Genomic DNA, 11,461 nt, shown 5'->3' on the forward strand with positions numbered 1-11,461 from the left:
AGGGAAAGTTATGAGCAATTAATATCTTACCTGTCGTAGATAGCTTTTTGAACAACTTCAGTTTGGAGATAAATATTTTTTTAATCTGGTCAATCTTTGTCAATCTGAAGATTTTTAAGCAAATTATTTTTAATCAAGTTTTGGATCTGGTACTAACTGTTCATGTTGCAGCACCCATACAGCTGGGTTTTAAAATAATCTTTCTAATTACCTCAAGAGGATGGGAATCTCACGGTATAATTATGGAAATGTTTCTGTCAAATTCATGATCTGACCCTTCAGCAAACATTGGGAGGAATCACAGGAAGAGCTAAAATGAACGTTTAGTAAAGGTATTGTCTCACAGCAACTGCTGGTGATAAATTGCGAGCAGCATTTGGTAGAAAGTCTCCAAAATGTCCTGAAATGTTTGCAAAGAGTCTCAGTTTTCTCACACGAGCCACATGGCCTTGTTCTCGTGGTGCTGGAGTCGCTGATCTCAAACTTTTCTAAACTTTCCTCAAAATAGACTCAGACTCAGACATCTGTGGAGTTCATCTTAAACTATTGTGAGACCTTTCTTTATTTTGTTTCTGTAATTTTACAGCTTTAGAGCTTTTCTTTTTTAATATATAACTGATGCAAATTTATTGCCGCCAATTTTGTCAAGAGTTTAAGCAAACGGGTCATCTGACAGGATTCCAAGTAGAAAAATTGTGTATTTTGACATAAATTTGTGTCTCCAGCTAGCCCCCAACACTTGTGAGTTACCTTTAGGTACATTCACAGAACATTCCCCAAACGTTCCTCATGCTAGCTGGGTATTCTCTGTTTTAGGTTGTATTTAGATGTGAACCATCTCTGGAAAGTTTAGCGTTTTTCCAACGATGGTTGTTAGAACAGTTACAGGCGTACACAGTAATGTTGTGCTCGTCGAATCCACTATCGTCTCCATGCCAGGTCACTATTTAAACAGCATGTGGATGCACGCAGACGCTTCAGTTTTGAGCATAAGAACAGTGACATCTGAAATGGTTAATAATCGAACCTTGGTTTGGATCAAGGATGAGGTTTGGTTGCTCCCACATGTTGAAAAAGGACGAGCAGGACAAACAGCACTCTGATATCTGCCATTGTTGCTGTTCTTCATCTACTCGAAGATCTATCGACTGCCTGCAGCCGGTCATAATGTTCATGCGTGACTTCACAGTTCACACCGATGTCGGCCGATCCTACAAACCTCCAGTCTGTCAGATTAAAAAGGCCGCTGTTGTTGTGTACACAACCGGCCAAAATGCAGCAGAAACGCCACGTGTCATTCATAAACTCGCTCACTTGATGACGTCATGATGGATTACTGTCCACCTTCACTGTCCATTTTTAAAACTCTTTTAAAAACACATTTTTACTCCCTGGCTTTTAGCACAGACTAAATTTGCTCTGCACGGTTTTATTTTTATGTGATTTATATTTTCTTGATTTTATATGTGCAACATTTTGTTGCAGCTGTGGTTGTTTTAAAGGGCTTTATAAATAAAGTATTATTATTATTAGAGGTTATAGCACTAGTCCTGGGTCGAGACTGGTATCTTTCTGTGTGCAGTTTGCATCTTTTTTTGCATTTGCATGTCTGAAAACTGAGAGATTGTTTTGACCGAACAGACTGGCAGGTTTTCAGAGAAGCTGCTGAAAATGGAGGTTCGCTTGATCTTGACCAATACACATCCTCAGTACTGGGTTACATTAGTACATGTACTGACACCGTCTCCACTATCAGAAATGTTAAAAGCTACCCAAACAGAAAACCTTGGCTGAATGCAGAGGTGCGTACCCTGCTGGAAGCCAGGAACACTGCCTTCAGGTCTGGAAACTCAGAGGAGCTGAGTAGGACAAGAAAAGAGCTGGTTGCTGGTATTAAGAGGGCCAAGGCCACATATGCAAAGAGGATCGAGGGTCAATTCATCTCACAAGACCCTCGGAGCATGTGGAGGGGCATTAAGTGCATAACAGATTATAAAGGAAGGAGTGAACAATGTCCCAAAGACCCATCTCTGCCTGATGCCCTCAACAAGTTCTATGCACGCTTTGAAGACCCGAACAGACCACCCAGCACCAGACTCACCTCACCACCGGATGAAGAGCATCTCAGCGTGACCTCAGCAGAAGTAAGGAGTACCTTCAGGAGGATTAATCCGCACAAAGCAACTGGCCCAGACAACATCCCCGGAAAAGTGTTGAAGGAATGTGCTGATCAGCTCTGTGAGGTGCTGGCAGACATCTTTAACACCTCACTTACCCTGGAGACAGTTCCCACCTGCCTGAAGACTGCCACCATCATCCCAGTCCCAAAAAGCTCTACAGTGACTGGTCTGAATGACTATCGGCCAGTGGCCCTCACCCCGATAGTCGCTAAATGCTTCGAAAAACTGGTCATGACTCACATCAAAACAACCATCAACATCAACGAGGACCCTCATCAGTACGCATACCGTGAGAACCGATCAACAGAGGATGCAATCTCCTCTGTGGTCCACACTGCACTCAACCACCTGGAGCAGAAAAACTCTTACGTCCGTATGCTCTTTGTGGACTTCACATCCGCCTTCAACACCATGATCCCCCAAACCCTGATGGACAAACTATCCACACTAGGACTAAGCCCCTCCATCTGCAACTGGGTACTAGACTTTTTAACAAACAGACCACAGTTAGTGAGGATCCACAACCTCTCCTCCTCCACCATAACCCTCAGCACTGGCTCTCCTCAGGGATGTGTGTTGAGCCCCCTCCTGTTTACTCTGCTCACATATGATTGTGCAGCTACCCATCCAGGCTGTCACATTGTAAAGTTTGCAGATGATACAGCGGTGGTGGGATGCATCACAAACAATGATGAGTCCAGCTACAGGCAGGAGGTGGAACACCTGGAGAGCTGGTGCAGAGAGAATAACCTTCACATCAATGTGAAGAAGACAAAGGAGATGATTGTGGACTTCAGAAGGAACAAAAACACCTACACCCCCCTGAACATAAGAGGATCTGCGGTGGAAGTGGTCTCCAGCTACAAGTACTTGGGTGTACACATGAATGACAACCTCAGCTGGAGCAACAACACCACCAGCCTGATCAAGAAAGCTCATCAGAGACTCTACTTCCTCAGACGGCTGAGGCGAGCTGGTCTGGGAAGCTCAGTCCTCACCTCCTTCTACAGGTGTGCAGTGGAGAGCATCCTGTGCTCGAGCATCAATGTGTGGCATGGAGGCTGCACAGCTGCAGAAAGAAAAGCTTTGCAGAGAGTGGTGAAGGCTGCACAGAAATCTGTTGGAGTCAGTCTCCCCACCATCACAGACATCTACACCTCCAGATGCAGGAAGAGGGCCACCTGCATCATGAAGGACCCCACCCACCCAGCACACACACTTTTTGCCCCACTCCCCTCAGGAAGGAGGTTAAGGAGCATTAAGTGTAGAACCACTAGACTGAGGAACAGCTTCTACCCTGAGGCTGTTAGACTCATGAATCTCTAACTAGAATAATCACTGTGAAAAACCATATCATGTTGCTGCTGATCTGTTTCATGTTGCTGCTGATCTGTTTCATGTTGCTGCTGATCTGTTTCAATGTTGATGTGTTCATGCGTGCACATCTGCTCACAGACTCATGTTCATGTTTGTGCTGATGTTCAATGTTTTATGTTATGAGTGCTTAGTGTATATTTAGTTGATGTTTTTCTTAGTTCATATCTTAGATGTTACTGTTTTTCTTATACATTTTATTGTTGGATGTAACTGGGACCCTATGTACATAATTTCGCTCCACCACATGTACCACATGAGGTGCGAATGACAATAAAGAAACTCTGACTCTGACTCTGACTCTGACTCTGAAAACATGCTCCTTTAGACTGCCTTCAGGCCCAGGCCCTACTTTGAAGAAGACCTCTGTGATCTCGGTGGTATTTGTCAGATAAATAAAGGTTAAATTAAAAATAAATGAATAAGCAGTGTTTTGTAAACAGGGCTTCGACTGAGCAAATCCTTTGGATGAAGGACGAAACGTTTCAACAAAAACAGAATCCGTCCAGAGGACCTGATTTAACTTTGTTGGATATTTTTTTAACCTGGATTATTGGGCATGAACTTTGATGTTTTGAACCACTTTGGCTATGGCTGCCTCAGAGGAGTCGACAGGGGAGAGAGAGGACTCCACAAATCATCTTATAGGGGTGCACAGATTGCAGTTTTCTGGCCGATAACTGATCCCTAAAAAGTTTGATCTGCCAATTCTGATTTTGTTTTATAAGCGACGCTGTCAGGTGTTGTAAGGTCACAATGCACCTTCAAATTGAAAAACGTACCCTTGAAAAATATCCTAGAAACAATACAAACGTGTTTTAACTGGCCATGAGGTAGTGCTCTGAAATATAAATGAAATTTAGACAATTGTTGTTAAAACTATAAAAAAAATCGGTCAAATCGGTTTCTCATGTAAGTATCGGCCTATCTCAGATTCCTCAAAATTAAGGAAATCGGGGCCAATAAATCGGTGCCCCCCTACTTATGTGAGTAAGCTACTTTCTGAGTTTGTTGTAACTTCTCGGACTGAAGAAGTCCTTTGGATGAAAGACGAAACGTTTTAACAAAAAAAGAAACCGTCCAGAGGACCTGACTTAATTTTGCTCAATCTCAGTGGTTTACACACAGCGGACAAAATTAATCCAAATTCCTCTGAATAATGCTAAAAATAACAGGAAGCTGGCTGTTCTGTGGTAAACCTTCACAGATGTTGAACCTGAGCAAAGCAGATGTTCACAGCAGACATTGTTACACTGCACAACATGTGGATGCTGTTCTGTGACCTGCCTGTTTAATCCCCCGGAGCTGTCAGATGATAATAATCTGCTCCTGCTCTGGCTGTGATTGGTGCAGAGAGCCGGTGGGCGGAGCTTAAATTCGCAGGTCAGTTTTCTTCACTTAGGAGTAAAAGAGCGTCACGCGCGCAGCAACTCCGTTTCACAGTGCCGTTAATGTCGGAGTCCGCTCGATTTGTGTGGATTTAAAACTCTTTTTCACTCCTCGTTTTTGTCACGGAAGGAGTTTTGTGCTTCTCTTCAGCTCGTCTGGTAAGAGTTTTGTCGTGTCCTGTCTCTCTGTAACACACAGACGCGTGTTAGCTAAAAGTTTCACGGTTAGTCAACGTCAGTGCTGCTGCGTGCACGTGAGGAGGAAACCTGTTGTGTGTCCCCTGGTGGGGTCAAGCAGCTGCTCCTTGCATCCAGACCTCTTTAACGCCTGGTGTTTTCTTTCTAAGCAACTTTCTCCTCTTGTGATGATTCTGCCTTTACTCACATAACTCTGTAAACCAAACCCCAGTGTGACCCCTGGATTAAACATCACCTTTTCTAATTTTAACAAGGATTTCCTGTGAAGTCTGTGGACCAAAATCTCTGATGGACCACTGAAGAAGCCATGCTGGTCCGTTTTTCTTACTGTAAAAGTTTTCTCTCTTTTTCTTTGGAAAAGTGTTAAAACCACTGTAATGGATGCATCACACCATCCTCCTCCTTTTTTTTTTTACTCCCCCCTCTCCCACACATTGAAGCCCTCAAAACAAACAGCCAGTGCTCCACCCACTGTAACAACTTCAGAGGAATGGTCAGCATGTGTGGAGGTTTGTGGTAAAGATCACTCTCCTTAAAGATTAGGGATTTCACGTTGTATCTGGAGAATTGCTCAACTCCAATTGATGGGGAACGTGTTCCAGAAACCCTCTGCAGCCTCTCGTGCTGTGCCGAGATGTGGGAAAGCTGGTCATTTCTCTGGGCTGAAGCCAGGTCACACCCAGATACTCAGGACTGACATGAAGCTAGTCCCTGCAGAGCAGAGTCTGTGCAAAGGAGACCAAAAGGGTCAGGATTGTTGTCCATCCTGTGCCGGATGAACCGTGCAGACAGAAATCCCCTTTTTTGGGATTTTGTAGAGGTCTTGCTGCAGCTCGAGTAAGGCTTGTCAGGTTGAGGAATCTGCAGGACTGTTTGTGAAAAGTCACACTTGGGCCTTCACACGTAGTCGATGGGTTTTCACAGTCTTGGCTATGCACTTGTATGGGTTTGTCTTCCGGTTGGAAGGCCATTCACGTTCAGTAAAAACCTGCAGATCCTGTTGAAAAGCCGTCCGGGCCCTACAGGGGTTTAGATGTTGGCCCAAAGCAGGACTCTGAATGTAGCTGATGTTCAAGGAGCTCAGAGTTTTATCGTTTTCTCCGCTTCCTCCTCTGGCATTGACTCTTTAAGCGAGATGGTACCCGAGCGCTGACAAACCCACATCAGTTGGGAGCTGACTTGGCAAACCATATGGTAAATGGACTGTACTTCAATATAGGGATGCACCGATCCACTTTTTTTTACTCCCGATACCTAAATCTAAATATCGGCCAATACGATCCAGTTCCGATCACTGCACCACCTGGTGGTGGATGGGTTAAATGCAGAGACTAATTTCGCCATTGTATGGAAACATACAGTGCTGACATTGTGATGACATTATTATTATTATTATTATATCATCATCATTTTTATATGAGGCTGTAATAATCTCCTCTCAAGTACAGTTTGTACAAATATATGCATGTATGCCCAAAAAGGCAACTTGAGGTAAGTTTTATTAATGTTGGATAAGTTTTAAAGTTAGAATTAAATTCTGCTAACACAAAAAACACGTTTGTTTTTTCCTAGCTTTAAAGTGGATATTAAAGTGATTAATTTAAGTGATTGTTTAAAGTTATTTTTATTTATTTTTTTTTAATAAGGGGCAGATATAAGATTTTCCATCTTAATGCACTCTTTTCATTCAATGTTTTCTTTTTGATGAATTTGTTTTGTTTCTTTTAAATGAATGAATAAATGAATTAAATAAAATGTTAAATGGCTTTAAACATCTGCTAAGTTCATGACATAAACCAACAGTAATTTGTAATTTTCAAATCAAGTTTTTTTTATGATTGTCTACTGTTGTACTGATAAATATCTCCTGGAGGGAAAACTGTATCTTGGCTGCAAGTATCAAGCTGTGAAATCCTTCGTTTTCTACAGCTGATAGTGGTTGGTCATTAGTTACGATGAAGTTTAGCAACTTCTCGGTAAACATTCGAGCTCCGGGCCTTCAACGATGTCTTCTTCTTGTTCTATCCGCAGCAAGCAGTCTGTTCTCAGTCAGCCGCGCTCAGTCTGCCCCTCCTCAGAGACGGACAGACAGAGCGGGTCAGACTGCGCGTGGATGAACGAAATCGGACTGCCTTCTCCGGACTGAACAAAAATAACAGCACGCTGAAGCCCCGGAGCTCGAATGTCCATCGTAAAACTAACTTTACCGGGGTTTAATGTGGCGCTATGGCTCTGCAGACATTGCACGATGCTGTCTTGATTTGTAGTGTTTCTAGTTTAAAATACTTCCACACAGCGGACATGTTTAGATGAAAAGTGTGTTAGCTGTTAGCCACAGTGCTGCTAACTCAGTGCTCACGTTGTAGCTGCCTGCAAACTATGAAATGGATTTCCTGAATGTGAGGCGGGTCCTCGATACCTCGTTCTTGTCGAGCTCCAAAATTCACGGTTGAAACCCGTGCCTTTGTGTAAAAATTGTTTTTCTCTGCAAAAAGAAGCTGAGAACTTTTTTACAGATTAAAAAAATATATATAATAATAATTTTTTAATGAAAAGCTTTGTGTGAAAAATGGCTATGCTAAAGAGCTCAAACCACACCGAGGGTCTACCATGTAACCGTGTCATCATGTCAAGGGGCCTCCTTCCCATTTTTCTTAAAGAGACATGCTGCTTAACTATCCAGCCTTTGGTTCAAACTGTCTTATACTGCCATCCGGTGGTCAAAAAAAGGTACTACACTCAAAACAATCAGCATTTCTTATAAAATTTGACAATTACTAATTATTGTTAAATTTCAAACAATATTATCGTTTATCGCAATAATTTCTGAGACAATCGCCCAGCAAAATTTGTTATCGTGACTGGCCTGGTTCAGTGTCTTGCCCAGGGACAATTCGGCAAGTGACTGCTGGTGGAATTGAACCCCCAACTCTTGCATTGGAGGATGAATGCTCTAACCACTTAGCCACAGCCGTCCAAAGGAGCCTCTAAGGTGATAATAAGACCCGACTGTGTCCTTCTGCCGGGATCCAAGGTCGTCAGAAGTGGCCTCTGCAGCATTTCTCAGGAGAGCTTATCTGAAGTGGCTGTCTTTTGGATGAAAACATGTTATGTAACGAGCTCTTCTCCTGAAAGAATAATCACCACCCCCCCTCATTTTTTTTTCTTCTTTCCACTTGTTTTTGAAAGAAAAGTTTAGGAAAAAGATGAACTGTGACTTTTGTAATGAAAACAGATCTGCTACGAGAGCAGAATGTTTTTGTCTTGAGAAACGGTTTGATAATCTAATCTTAATATTTCATCTGTGGAGCAGCACAGACACACGTTGGAGTTTAATCTGCTCTGAGGCCAGATTAAGATGAAGTGTTTGTCATGGAAATATTTAGCTGTAAAAACAACCAATTAATACCTACATATGGCAGGATGGGAATATATTAACTGTTTTGCACCTTTGCTGCACTGAACAAGCAGGCGTTTTTATTGAAGGAAAATACTTCAGTTTTGTTTCTTTTTAAATTCCGTTAACCCTTCAGTGGGTTCGGTTTTCCTGCGCTTGGATTGAAGTCATTTTTAATGTTATTTAACGTTACAGTCATCTTTTCTTTTAGGCTAAGATTAACTTCTTTATTTAAAAAAACTGCATGAACATCTGCAGTGGCAAACATCTGGAGGGACATTTCATTGCCATTTGTTTTTTTTTTTTTTTAGCTGAAGAGCTAGTCCAGTGGTCTTTTTACCCTTTTTTTTTATAGACTTGTCCTCATCACTTTCTATACGCCCGTCAAAAGACGGACATATTATGGTACAGTCTCCATCCTTACATCTGTAAACTTTCTCTTGTCTTGCCCATAACTCTTGATTCACTCAAGACGATTTAACAAAACGATACACGTATGCATCGTAACTGGTGGAGTGTCGTGTGCACTTCAATCATTCCAGCTTCAAGGTCAAAGGTTATACTAGATATAACCTTTGACCTTGTCCCGGCCATTGCTCAGATTGCTGTATGATAGTTTCAGTGGGTGTTTAATGTGCTGTATGTGGTACTCTACTTAAAGTACTTTTCGTAGTTTTTCTGTGGTGTAACACCTGAAAAGACAGATGACGCCATGTCTACAGTGTCACTCCATCACGCTGATCAGCAGGTGATGGTTGCCATCATGAGACTTCCTTGTATAAAAACTCCACCACTGCCCTGCTCTGATCATAAGTTTTTATGCTTGTTTTAACCCACATATTAAACTGGCTTCTGTTACAAGAGCTATGTAGTGATGTGCTTCTCCAATGAACATATTTTTACACATTTACAATCCATGTGTAAGCTGTTGGGACAAACAGACGATGATGTGATCTTCTGAAGAGGTTGCAGAAACCCTCTCATACTCTGTATCACCGGTACAAACACCTGCATCTTACACAAAGGTAGACAAATTGATCAGTCAGCCTATTAATTAGGTGGATTTTTTTAATAAGAAGCATCAGCCAAGCCTGAGCATACTCTGCCAATTAAAAGGCAGACATATCTGTGGGATGAACAGAGAGGTCACGCTTGACACTTCATCCTTGTGTACAACAAAGGTCACTGTTACAGCTGATGTGATATTTATTTTTCTTTGAATAACCTTGACAGACACCAAAATAAATTGACCAGAATAATATACCAATTTTTCACATTTTGTTTTTTCTGGCATTTTATTATTAAACTGTTTAAAAACTCAAACCACAATATTTCCTGGTTTCTGAGGGTTGCCACTGGCATCAACCATTGACTAAACTCTTATAGTTTACCTCTAGTCACTCCCGCTCTTAGTTCCATTTTTGAAAGTGGAAGCAGAAATTCTAATTACTGGTAGTGCCATCAAAGTTCATGCTCAATAATCCAGGTAGAAAATCCATCAAAGTTCAGTCAGGTCATCTGGACCGTTTCTCTCTTTTTTTTTCTTTTTTTTTGAGAAGTTTTGTTTTCTATCCAAAGGACTTCATTAGTCCGAGGAGCCACAACAAACTGATTCCCACAAGCAGCACACTTCTATAGTGGACCAACCAGTTTGCTGATGATAGGACCCGCCCTCTCCCCCATCAACTCCTCTGAGGCAGCCAAAGTGGTTCAAAACATCAAAGTTCTGATTAAGTCCTGTGGATGAAGGACGAAACGTCTCCAAAAAAAACGTCCAGATGACTGACTGAACTTTGTTGGATTTTTTTCCTCCTGGATTATTGAGCATGAACTTTGAAACAAAATCTTTAAAAAATATCAATACATTTATTTATTTTTTGTTGGAAGAACATTGCAGTATTCAAAAACTGCTCCACTATTTTTTGACTGGCGAAGCTCTGCTCATCTTGACTGAAGTCTTTTGGATGAAGAACTGAACGTCTTAACAAAAAAACAAACCAGAAACGAAACTTTCCAGATGACCTGACTGAACTGTGTTGAATCTAATTAGTTTATGGATCCCACCTTTCATATGTCGTCTCCTTTTTTCTTTTTTTTTTAATCCCAGTGTACAGCCCCCTAACAAAGAAATGGTTTTAACTGTCCTTGGAAATCAATTTATCACTCTGTTACTTGTATGAATGAATACATTTTATTCCCTTCTGTCCCAACTTTAAGTCCTAATAAATCGATTTGTAGGTGGTAGAAACCCTGGCATGTATCTCTGGCTGCTCCAAGAGGCACAATTAGAGTCCGTACCTGTCGGTACGTGAAGCGTTTCAGCTGCTCCTTTTTCCAGAGAATACACAGCAGACTACCTCGAGGTGTCAAAACTGTCAGACGATTCAGGCAAAACGTATCGGGTTTCCACCTGGAGCTGGTCGTGTGAACGGACTTGTGGTCCAGGTTTGTGGTTCCAGCCATGGAAATTTGTACCTGAATGCTGGCGTGGTTGCAGCCAGCGCCTGACAAGATGAAACAGCGGCCAGAAACAGAATCCAGTCATCTGATACCTTGAAATCCTATTGCCTCGCTTGTCAAATCATGTAAAGAAACGAGTTCTCATGTCGGTTTAACTTCAGGCCCTAATCCTGTTCCCCTCCCAACTTGGTGCAGAAGTCATGAGATGAATAACTGTTTACGGAGAGACCAGCCATTTGGATTTGATGAACTCTGATGCTAACTCGGCCTGCTTCAGACCTTACAAAGGCCTCTATTGTGTCATTACCGGATTATTAATCCTCTGCTGTCCGTTGTCATGCCACAGAATTAGTCCACAATCATTAGCAACACAGTTTACTGAGAGAAATGTTCAGTTTGGCTGCTATTCAAAGCTCATATTGTTCTTTAATTTTATACATGCCCAAGTTAAAAATAAATAAATA

The 11,461-nt window shown here is 41.9% G+C and overlaps 1 protein-coding gene across 1 annotated transcript in view; it reads left to right on the top strand.

The window, feature by feature from the left end:
* Positions 1-5,012: 5,012 nt before the first annotated feature.
* LOC119423392 (semaphorin-4B) overlaps positions 5,013-11,461 on the top strand; it is a 60,591-nt gene continuing 54,142 nt past the window's right edge. The window contains exon 1 of the mRNA XM_037690780.1: positions 5,013-5,101. The gene's annotated coding sequence lies outside the window, so the exon portion shown is untranslated. The remainder of the gene's footprint in view (positions 5,102-11,461) is intronic.

Source organism: Nematolebias whitei, chromosome 2, assembly GCF_014905685.2.
Source record: "Nematolebias whitei isolate Nwh7 chromosome 2, NemWhi1, whole genome shotgun sequence".
In the NCBI taxonomy this organism is placed as follows: Eukaryota; Metazoa; Chordata; class Actinopteri; order Cyprinodontiformes; family Rivulidae; genus Nematolebias; species Nematolebias whitei.